The sequence below is a fragment of the Crassostrea angulata genome, chromosome 4, assembly GCF_025612915.1.
Source record: "Crassostrea angulata isolate pt1a10 chromosome 4, ASM2561291v2, whole genome shotgun sequence".
NCBI lineage: Eukaryota > Metazoa > Mollusca > Bivalvia > Ostreida > Ostreidae > Magallana > Magallana angulata.
The window spans coordinates 47,993,033-48,005,193 of NC_069114.1; positions in this window are offsets into that span (position 1 = coordinate 47,993,033).

Consider the following 12,161-nt stretch of genomic DNA (forward strand, 5'->3'; position numbering starts at 1 on the left):
AACATTGGAATCTACCATTTGGTTGATAATTAGACTAAAATTGAATGAACTGTGAAAATTTTGTCAGTGGTGTAACAGGCATATAATATAGGAAAAAATTCTTAAATAAAATAAAATAATTCTTTTAAAATGATGGACATAAAGTTTATATCAACAAACTTCATTTAAAGTTATCAGAATTAGATAACAGAAAATATTTGACACATTTACATAGTGACCAACATAACATTTGAGACAAAGTCTTGATGTTACTTAACAAATTTTTAATTTGAGCATTAAAAAGAACACAACTGGATTTTTCTTTTAATGGAACATATAAAAAGACGTTACTATAAATGCACTGGTGTTTTCAAATATACATGTATTATTGCAGTTAATTTTATTTGGAGAAAAATGTACATGTTACACCATTGATTATTATGTTTTACCACTGACATAAAAGTTACACCACTGACCTAGCGATAATAAATAAGAGATAAGCGTGTTAAATTTTGTAAAATAAACTAATTTCTATTTTTGATTGCATTTAAAACATGATAAATTTGATCTTAATTAAAAGTTTTCGTGCCTCATTCTTTCATAATCTGAAGATAGACACACTGTTACACCACTTATAATCAATGTTACACCATTGATGAAAAAATGGCATGTAGATGTTTTTTTTTTACATGAATTCACTCATTCTTTGATGTTATATTTTTAGCCGGGCTCTGCTGAAAGCAGAGTCCTGGCTATAGGCAGGCCAATCGCCAATGTTACTATAAATAGCACAAATAAACAAAAAACCAAACAGCGTCAAGGTAAAGCCTCCGCTATACCAAATAGTTACCCAAAGATCCACGTTTTGTCAAAAGTGTTGGCATTTTGTTTCTTTTTTTAAATTTCAAATGAATTGTCTCTCTTTTTTAGTTTTCTTATCAATAACGTGTTTTTAAAACATTACTATGCATTTTGGACACATACAATGCGCATGAATTTCCATGAACTACTTTGCTGCACGATGAAGAAACGGGGATTGAATATACAAGTTGCTGTCCTTAAAAAAAGGACTACAATACGTGGACCATTTGCATGTGTTTCCAACGAAAACGTGAAAGCCTGTAGATTATCAGAGATTCCACCGACTCTAGCCCTCTGCTTTTAACATTGTATTACGTATACATGTATGTATAGCCCTGACTTTTGATCTCAGAATTTAAAGGATTCATACTTCTAAAATAATTTTGATCTATCTATGAATGAAGTTTGCATGTAAAGTATCAGGCATTCGGTGAATTCTACTATTTGCGCACACATTACGATTCGCACTACTTTGTTAACTATGCAGTGACAGCTTTGTGTAAATTAAAAATTTCATATTTTTAATGCATTTTTCTTGAGATTCAAACTTTTATAGTGACATAATTAAATGCTTAAAAAAATTAATCGGGAAGTTCTCTAGCCTCGACTACGTTAAGGTACATGTGTATTCGGAAAACAACAAAACATTGCAAATTATGCTATTTGATGCATGTTGTAGTTTCGGGATAACATTAACTTATTTCATAATACTGGTAGTTCATATCACATGCCAATCATTTCTTTAAAAGGAATACTTTGTTTCTGTACTGTTTACCGACAACTTTACAATTACAGCGCCTTTGAACTTATATGTGCATATGGCACGGAATTCCGATCCCGATTCAGATAAACGTGTTAGCCTGGTTCCCTGAGCTACCCATTACGCACAGGAACCAAGCTAGCTCATGCGCAGGCTGAATTTTCCCCATTGCATCCGGTTTAACCTCGCTTATATATTCTCTGCGTGGACCTCAGGGTCCACGCAATTATGCTTGTTGCAAAATTGACGGCAGCAACTGTTGAACTTTTTAACTTCTACTAGACAGACTTATTTTTTGTTTATAGCCGCTTAAAATATTTGGTCGCTTTCTGATGCTTTGCCGACATTAAAAGCATGAGAGAGAGAGAGAGAGAGAGAGAGAGAGAGAGAGAGAGAGAGAGAAAGAGAGAGAGAAAGAAAGAGAGAACTGTTTTTTATCTTAATAACGGTAAATCAGGTAACGAGTTTTTTTTTTAAATGATTTGAGTTAACATGCTTTGTACGTCAAGAAAAAAAATCTTAAGGAGGCCGATTTGGGTTTTTTTGCGGAAAAACTACAATAGCATAACTCTTTATTTTTTAACCATATGTAATTTAAACCAACTCTGGTTTATTTGCGAAGGTTCATGAAAATCGACCGTCTGGTTCTTTTTAGGGACTATCTCAAAATAGAGGTACATTTACTATAGGAATATATAGGGAACTGTCATTTTCCGAACATCAAAGCAGTTTAAAAATAGGAAATATAATTTTCTTTCGTATCAGCTTGTTTGAATAATCAGCTTGCGTAAGCTTTTGTGATCACCTGTTATCCACCAATAGTCTTTATCTCTGTCTAATTTTTCAAAATTAAAAAAGAAAAGATATAGGTAGATTTCGTAAATTAAATTACACTGAAAATAAGTTGTTCCACTAGCCTTACATCTTGGCAACAGAAAAAAGACGTACCTTAGAAAACAACTTAATTTTTATAACGGATGATTAAAATAGGCGCAAATCTAGATATGTTTTAAAAGGAAGGGGAGAATGGTTGATAATATGACGTATTTTTACATTGTCAAACCATACCTTAAAAGGAATGATATCAACCTGATTAAATAAAAAGAACTCGCACATAAACTGATACCAGTTAATTTACAGGGGAAGAGAAAATTTTTCATCCCGGTCTCTATCGCCATGAGAGATTTATCATTCACCATGGGTCTGAAATAGGCGCATCTATACCATCGGGCGGGGGGTCCGATATATAATTATGTTTGCTTAAAGGGGGGTCGATGAATTGAACCAGTTTGAATTTACCCACTCATTAGATCCGCCATTGCATGCATCATCCCATTTGGATCTTTCTAAAAACAAATGTTTTCTTATTGCAACAGGCTTAAGAAGAATACATGTATATTTAAAACAAATACAATGCTTGATTAAAAACCATATAAGGGTGCTGCTAAAACGCGGAACGGAAAACCAGATTGTGATTAAATAATCTATTGAAATAACTTTTTAATTATTTTCCTTTTGTAATTATAATATTGTTAAAAATATTAGTGCATGACAGTTGGTTGAAGCGTTTGGTTGTGTTTTTCATGACTTAAAGACTTGCTTGGGAATTAAACTTAGTTTTAAAAAAATCAAACATTATGTACTCTCATCCACATTGAATTTTTAGTGATCCATACTATTTTAAAATTATGAATAGCATTAATAATATTGATATAAAAAACGTGAACGACGAACAACAGTTACGAGGTTTTGCTGCAACATGTTTTGCTAGTGTAACCTTTTCGTCTCATTATTTGAAGGATCATTTAATCGAAAACAGAATTTTATTGGATCACTAACGCTCTAGATGTCCTACAAAGTCTCCTTTCTTATCCGAATAGAGAGCTGGATATGTTGTTTAGTTTGATAAACTGAGACTAATGGACAAAGCCTGTAATTATTAATTTTGAGAAAATCATAGATTTTCTTAATAAATAAACTTGAATATGGATATCAGTTTTAACACTATTAAAAATTACATAAAGTTTATATCCTTTTTACCCTGTTTAACACATCTATCAAGTAAATAACATTACATAACATTTTCTGTATTCCATTCCGAGTTCTGCCTAATCTTGCATTTGCTTTTGTTGCCTCCTCCCCCGCCCCTCGCAAAACGTGAATACTACGTGTATCGCCTATAATTTCTTAAATTTCTATGTAGTTATGAGCGAGGTCAAAATTCCATGTGGTCAGTTTTCAACGTGTGGAGGTTCGTAGATCTACAGGTCTGGAATGGTTTTCTAATGTAGAAAAAGGACCTTACTTGTCGTGTTAGAATATTGACTCTGGGTCAGTTTTTTCCGCAGAAATTTGACTACGGGGTCAATATTCTACGGGGTCACTTTTCGTCGTTACACCGGAAGCAATTTGTACTTAATAACCATCAAGCCCTGAGATTCCGTTTCACATCGATTTTAATAAATGGAGCGAATCCTTAATTTACTGTTTCAAAGAATTGTGCAAATCTTACAAAAGATCTTACTGTTCATTAATATATGAAGAATGTAAACATTTTTATAGAACACATTAAGACTATGGGAATATAAGTAGGACAGTGCATTAGAGGTGTATTTAAATGCATGCATAAGCTTTAGATTCGTATGTTGGGTGGGGGTTGATTAAATTAAGAGCCATAACATGAAATGTTTTTTTTTTAAATTTAAAATAAAGAGTAAAATAAACATTCACCACGTAAAATCAATCTTTGCACACCGCATTCTTTCTCTAAAATACTTCTAGTATTTACAGTAAGAGTAGTCATACACATGAAAAATGTTTTTTTTTGTTTTTTTTTTTGGGGGGGGGGGGGGGGGGGTTGGGGGGGCTTAAATGTAGCACGTGTTGATGTACCCAATTCCAAGCAAAAGCAGGCGTCAGCACCAACAGATGCCCCTGTCCCGGCGCTCGGCTTCAGCAATGAACAGCTTCGTCGTTTGTCCGAGGCGGTGGTCTCGAGCATTGAATCGAGAATTACCGTCCCACTGACTTCCCCGCAACCTAAAAGGAAGCCTTTTAAGTCAAAGCCAGGTGTTTCATTCTCTGATATGGTGAATGTAGAACACGTCACAACATGTAACAGACATGCTGGTCATTGTTGACCGGTTAGGCTATGTTTTTAACAACTTTGACAATTATTACTGCTAATGATCAGTATGCCCCCAATTGGCTTGGTGTAATTCCCAACTTTTAACTTATCCATTATCCACAGCAATCAAGTGTTAATCTTTTTTATAGACCCGTGATTTAGCTGTTATGTACTGTAACGCTTCATTGGATGAGGCTCTAGCAATGCTGGCCACTAAAGGACATGATACATCTTGTCTTGTTTAGGCATCAAAGAGTTCTTTTAGTTAATTACCTATTCACATTTCATATTTTAATTTGCTTGGGTATAAGGCCCAGGGCAACAATGAAAGAATAGGGTTTGAAAGGAAATATTCAAGTACATGTAAAACTCAATTATTATAGCGAAGTCCTATATAGGGATCAATGGATCTACTTCGTTACATCCGTAATTCGTTATATCCGTGTAACGAATTCATAATACAGTAAAACTCGTTTAGTACGAACACGAATAAAGCGAATTTTCGGATAAAGCGAAGTTTTTTTGAGTCCCCGGTAAAATTCGTTGGAAATCTTTGTAAAATTTTCGTTTATATCGAATTCGGATATAACGAATTTACGGATATAGCGAACTGATTTTGAGTCCCGTAGAGGTGAATATTTACGAAATTTAACACTTTTATAACGAAATTTTTTGCAGTTAAAAAAGTTTGCACCACCGATTAACAAAATAGCTTGAATGAATTTATTTTTGCATGAATTCTTCAATTTACAATCCGATTTTTAAAGATATCAAAATAATGTTTTTATTTATTCTAAGCGTCAAATTATAGCGAAGTTCTAGGGACCAATGAATTTACTTCGTTACATCCGTAATTCGTTATATCCGTATAACGAATTTGTAATAATAACTTAATTCACTATACACATGTTTTCTTAAACCAGACTTCATTTTTGCTAATTGGGGCTTTCATTTTTGCTAATTGAGGCTTAGAATGAAAATATTTATTAATTCTAACTGATTTTGACAAATCTTGATATACATGTGTCCATGTATTTGTCCATGTATTTTTCTTATTCATCAGAGCAAGGACTGAGTGATTCAGTGTAGGGACAGACCAAGTGCAAAGCAACATTTCCTTCAGATAGAAGGAGAAGCCTGAGTGTGGGTCAACACATCTTCCAACAGAAGAGATATTATCAACAATGTATTTTTTTCTTAAGATATTCTTAAAGTATTATTAACATTGTTTAATTTTTATTTAATCAGAAAAGGAAATGTTTTGTAATACCATTAACTGCAAATCGTAATTTGAAGGCAAGGCCCTCTTATCAAGACTGTATTTGAGTCAAATCCTTTATGAATGTGGTAATCTTTGTGATAAATTTTAATTTCTGTTCCAAGGTTCAGAGATTCATGGTGAAGTTTAATCTATCGTATTTGGGTCAAATTCTCTATCTGTTTTTTAATCTTTTTTCGTGATGAATGGTCATTTCGCTACGGAGTCGTCTGTTCATGGTGAAATTCAAGTCTGTTCATAGACCCGTAGCAAAATTTAATCTTAAAATCTCTTTGTACTGAAATATTACACTGTCATTACATTCGGGTGAAAAATATCTGACTTCTGTAACACGCCACAGTATTCAATGAAGCCTAAAAAGTATTCGTGTTGGCTAAATGTTCTGATGTGCAAGGTCACTGGCTGATCGTAGGTCGACTCGGGTTACAGAATCGTGTATTTCTACGTCCAAAACCGAATGAAACGATAAACACTAACTGTGTCAACCATTGTTTACCTTAGTATCTATCTATCTATCTCTCGATACCACTCGCCCTAAATTCTGAGTACTCTGAATAGGGTGCGCTGCTTGTTAAAAGATAAAGAGAAGTGAAGTATAAAAAGATTTCAACAGAGTGAAAAGGGTATATTAATATTATTACATTTTAGTGAAGATAAAAGAGAAGAAAAATAGTATTTACAATTAAAAGACATAAAAGCACTTTTGCATACCCAGGTAGCACAAAACGTTTTCATAACATTTTATTCTGGCTGTAAGGTTGATTTCCAAGAATGTTTTTATAAAAACATTTTTAGAACGTTTTAAAAACATTTTATTTTTGTTGTAAGGATGCTATAAGAAAACATTATCAATACAACATTTTAAAAACATGTCCGTTTAGTTTTGACAACGTTGTAAAAACATTATAAAAATGTTATGGTTATTTAGCATAAAAACATTTCTAAAATATGTTATAAAAATGTTTTATTTATGATTTTTATACCACTGTCAATTAGAAATGCCTGACCAAAATTGCTTTTATTGTATTGGTATTTCAAATGTATATTTCTTTATTGTCAGAAACAGCTTATCATACAGAATGAAAATGTTATAAAACAGTATAATAAAAACATTCACCGGCAATGTTTGCAGAACGTTTTAAAACATCTAAATAATCGAATTGTTTTTCTCTTTTAAATGCTAAAGATTGGCATACCTCAGTTATGCATGCTACGAACAATATAAAAGTTATCCCAGATCCCAGATATACAGTTTCCGCGCTATTTGTTATCTAAGTTGGTCAGAATTTTTTAAAAAACCCACGCCATTTTACAAAGAGCAAGGATTTAGAATGGGTGACTTTTTTTATCTTTCAATGCAGAATAATAACTTGGGCAGTGTGCACATGTACATTTAACTGCTTTGCGCTAAGCCATATCATATCACTGCTGGTGTTATTTAATTGGCAATACATGTGTACATCATGTGCTAGCAATATGCAACTCATTTATGGTAACTTCAATACCATGTTGTTTTCAACTTTTAAATACAGTTATTAAATTTTACCATTTACCAGAGGGTTGCTCCCAGAGCTTGACTACAGTGTACCATTCCAGAGTGAGAAGTTTTGTTTCTTTGTGTTGATGTCAGCCGAAGATTTGACTTTCATGGAGTATCAAGCATAAATGTATTTGAAATTTATTTATATAAACTACATGCAATTGTTGATTGAACTTGTTAAATGCATCACAGGAGAAACAATTTCAATGATTCAATTCCACTGACCAGATATTTTATTTCTGTTTTGTTTTTTTGTTTCAGGGCTAAGACATTCAGTAAAACACATCTGTTGCAACTATAAGAATCAAAATGTGTCAAAACTGTTCAAACAATTGTGAAATTATGACCTTTGGGATGATGTGAATTCTTGATATTTAATGACAAAGGATTATACTGTGGATTTATTTCGTTCATTTTGTGAAGTATAGTTCTGTGATAATACAGATGGAATATTTTAAATGATGTTGTTTTGTTGTGTATGAACATGTTTAAGGCTCATGTCTTTAACATTTAAAACTATTGTATTAAAAACCTTAGGTTTTAAAAGTAAAAAGAAAGTTTCATAAGGAAATGAAAATGATTTAAAAAACGTTCCCTAAATGATAACAAACAATGTTTAGAATATGTTTCTTTCAAACGTTTTGTAAACATTTTTTAGAAATGTTTTTAGAAATTGTTATAATAACGTAAAAAAAAACCCACACAGATTCACGTGTAATAACGTTTTTAAAAATGATTTGGAAACCTTTCTACAACGTTTAAAAGTTGTGAAAACGTTGTTGTGTTAACTGGGTAATTAAGCCCTGAGGTGGTTCAATTTGCCCACTTCCAGTTTGAAATGATCAACATCTGGAAGTGAGACAACACTGCCCGGCAGTGTGTTCTGTTGTACTATGGTAAGAGGGAAAAAAGAATATTTGTAAACATTCTTTGTGGTTTGAATCTGCCGAAAAGTAAAGGAGTGAGTTGAGCGAGTACTCCTACCAGTGGGGGCGAGTTGAACTGAGGGAATGGCTACCAAGCCATGAATAATCTTGTACATAAGTACAAGTCTGGCATCAGCCCTCCTTAACTGTAGGCTTCTCCAACCTAGGGCATGTAGAATACTTGTTTACTGGATGTCCTGCTATAGTCAGACATCACCCACTTCGCTGCTCTGCGCTGTACTGCCTCAATTTGGTTAGTATGTGTAGCCAAGTGAGGGTCCCAAACGCTGGCAGCATACTCAAGCTGTGGGCGTACCATAGCCTTGTATGCCGCTGACCGAAGCTGTTGGTTCTTGGTTGGAATATTTCTACTTAAAAAGCCAAGGGTGCTGTTGGCTTTATTTGTAACCCGGCTAATGCGCGTACTCCAATTTAGGTCATCCGATATATCAATACCCAGATACCGAGCTGATGTCCGTGTAGTATATATTTGGTACAGATGGGGTTTCTGGATGTTGTTACATGGATAACCTGGCACTTACTTGGGTTGAATTCCATACCCTACAGGGTCTCCCAGTGCGCAAGTTTCCTAAGGTCCTCTTGGAGCATTGACTGACGTCCCTTGTCATCTAAAGTAATATACATGTATATGAAGTATTAAAGTACAAATATTACTATACCCAATGTCATCTAAAATTGATTTAAAGTTTTTTAGCCATTTCGATTCCTTACCATTCACATATTTAGCATAAAGTAAACTATACATTATGTAACAATATTTTGACTGTTTTCCATGAATAATTGTTAACCAATATGCAATAATTCTTGTCTTAATATGTAAAATTTATGGTACTCTCCATAATTCTCCATATATCATGTAATTTGGAGTAGAAGACTTAAGATGAAAAAGTAGTTTACAAAATTTAACATGTATTCTTTCTATTATATCAACATTACTATATCCCCATACCTCACAGCCATATAACAGTATAGGAACTACGATCTTATCAAACAAATGCAACTGATAATCTAAAGAAAGATGAAGTTGATTACCTTTTTTAAAATCCCATACATAGCTTTAGTAGCTCTTTCAGTTGCATATTTTTTTTTTCTGAATAAAGGAACCTGATGATGAAAATATAACAACTTCTTCATCATTGTAATAAAAAACATTATTTTTCATCCGTCCCTTTGTAAAAATAACTATTTTTGTTTTTTCATTAAGAAATAAAGCAAACAAAAATGGTGATAAATTTTCCCCTTGACGCACTCCTATTCTGCATGGAAAATATTCAGAAAAATTATTATTTACAGCAATTCTCGACTTACATTCAGAATACATCTTAACTATTACATCAAAGCATTTTCCAGTCATACCATTTTGTATAAGATTCTGCCATATCCCTACTCTCCATGCATTGTCAAAAGCAGCTTTAAAATCTATAAATGCACAATACATTTTCTTTTTTAACATCAAAGATAATTCAATCAAAGAATGTAAAGTAAATATATTATCTATAGTAGAATAATTTGATCTGAAACCACCTTGATTCTCATTCAAAATATTTTGTTGATCGGCATGTGTGTTTAATCGTTTGGACAATATAGATGTAAATAATTTACCCATGCAACTAAGAAGGGTAATTGGTCTATAATTTTCTGGGAGATTATCATTTACTTTGTTTTTATAAATAGGCAGGGTATTACCCACAATCCAAGCTTATGAGATAGTACCTTACCCTCAAACTATCTACTTATAGACGTATCATATAACCTTTATAAGGGTATCGGCCTGGTTTATTCCCACATAGCTAAAATTCTGAAGTTCTTATTTCCACTTAGATAAAATTATAATTTTCACACCTGAGTGAGCACTGGGTATAGTCTGTTTTAGGTGTGAACTAACTGTATATAAAACACCTGTGATATATATAATAGTTACATGTATATATTCTTGACAATATGTATGAACAGTGTTTTAAAAATTTAGATTTAAGTTCTATCAATTATTGAAAGGTTTATTATTTATAAATTGAATATATATAAAATAAAATTTAAGAAAAAACCCCCCAATAAAATCAATTTATTAGGCCTGGCAAACAATTGCTTAAATAAACAACACACCGCAGAAATTGATGGCTTAATTAGATCATATGAAACTTCAATCAAACTAATTAAATTTCATTAAATGCTATACCATTAACTATCTTATACATGAACATTAAATGTAGTTTATGTTGTGTTCTTCTAAGATTTTTTAGGTTCCCAGCCCAGTCCATCATACATGTACCTTTTTGAAGCATATAAGCAAAATAGATTTTTATAAAGGAATTTCAATCTATGACAAGTTTCAGTAATCTAAGTATATTCAGCCTCTTACATGTCTTTTCTTGTTTATTTGTTACTATAGTATATGATTAGACCAAGTTCCATCAACCTGAAAATATACTCCTAAATGTACATGAACATTTGATCAACAGCCAAAAATTTGGACCATATAATTTTAATTTTTTCAAGATCCTCAATAAGGGACATAGAAGGGGTAATAATTTCATTATCAACAATAGAAAACAGGGGTACCGGTATTGTATCATCAGCAAATAATCTAATGTTATTTTATATGCTATCAGCAGTATCATTAATATATATCAAAAGCAATAAAGGAACAAGTACTGATACTGACCCTTGTGGTATCCCAGATTCATTTTCAATCTCAAAACCACTTTACAATGGTATAAAGAGACTTTGAAATACAGAAACATTTAAGATTTTCTAATCAAATAACAATTTTCCCAGCATGTATAGTTTCATAAATAGATGAAAAACCTTCGAAATTCACTCTTTGCTAATTGTCAATCGGTAAGATGAGCTTCAATCCACCCAAGGATATTTGCACTAAACTAACATGCTAAAATATTTATGTACATGTAAAGGATATTCAAAAACAGCTATAACTACTAAACAGAGTTTGTTGTTGACTATGATTGTATTTGAACTAAACTTTAATGCAACTATGTCTCTTTTCTTTCTCCTCAAAAGAAAAAATATTAAGTAATTTTACATAAAATAAAATTAAGCTACGATCAATCATAGAACAAACCCTTTTTAATTCTGAATATTTACTTGTATTACATATATTTAATTATTGTTTTTTATTTTAAACATAATCTTAAAATAAATTGCCTGTTATTTTTTTATTTAACTAAACATTTACTTATGGTCAATAATTGAACAGACTATAATTCACCTGTAATTTATTTTCTTTGTTCTTTGACACAACTTTGCAGTTCACTATTAATTCGATTGCATATAAGCCCGATTCTTAAAAACTACCCAAATATGAATTCTAAATTTTGAATTGCAAACTGCGTTCTAGATAGAACGCAGTTCACTATTCAATTGCGAACTGCGAACTGCGTTCTAAAAACCGATTGCCCCCCATTTGGGGCCCGTTTTTAGAACGCAGTTTGCAATTGAATAGTGAATTGCGTTCTATCTAGAACGCAGTTCGCAATTCAAAATTTAGAATTCATATTTGGGGCCCGATTGCCTTATATGCAATTGAATAGTGAACTGCGTTCTATCTAGAACGCAGTTCGCAATTCAAATTTTAGAATTCATATTTGGGGCCCGAAATTTTCAGGGGCATCTACTAGTGGTATTTCACTACCACTTTCACTACCACTGTG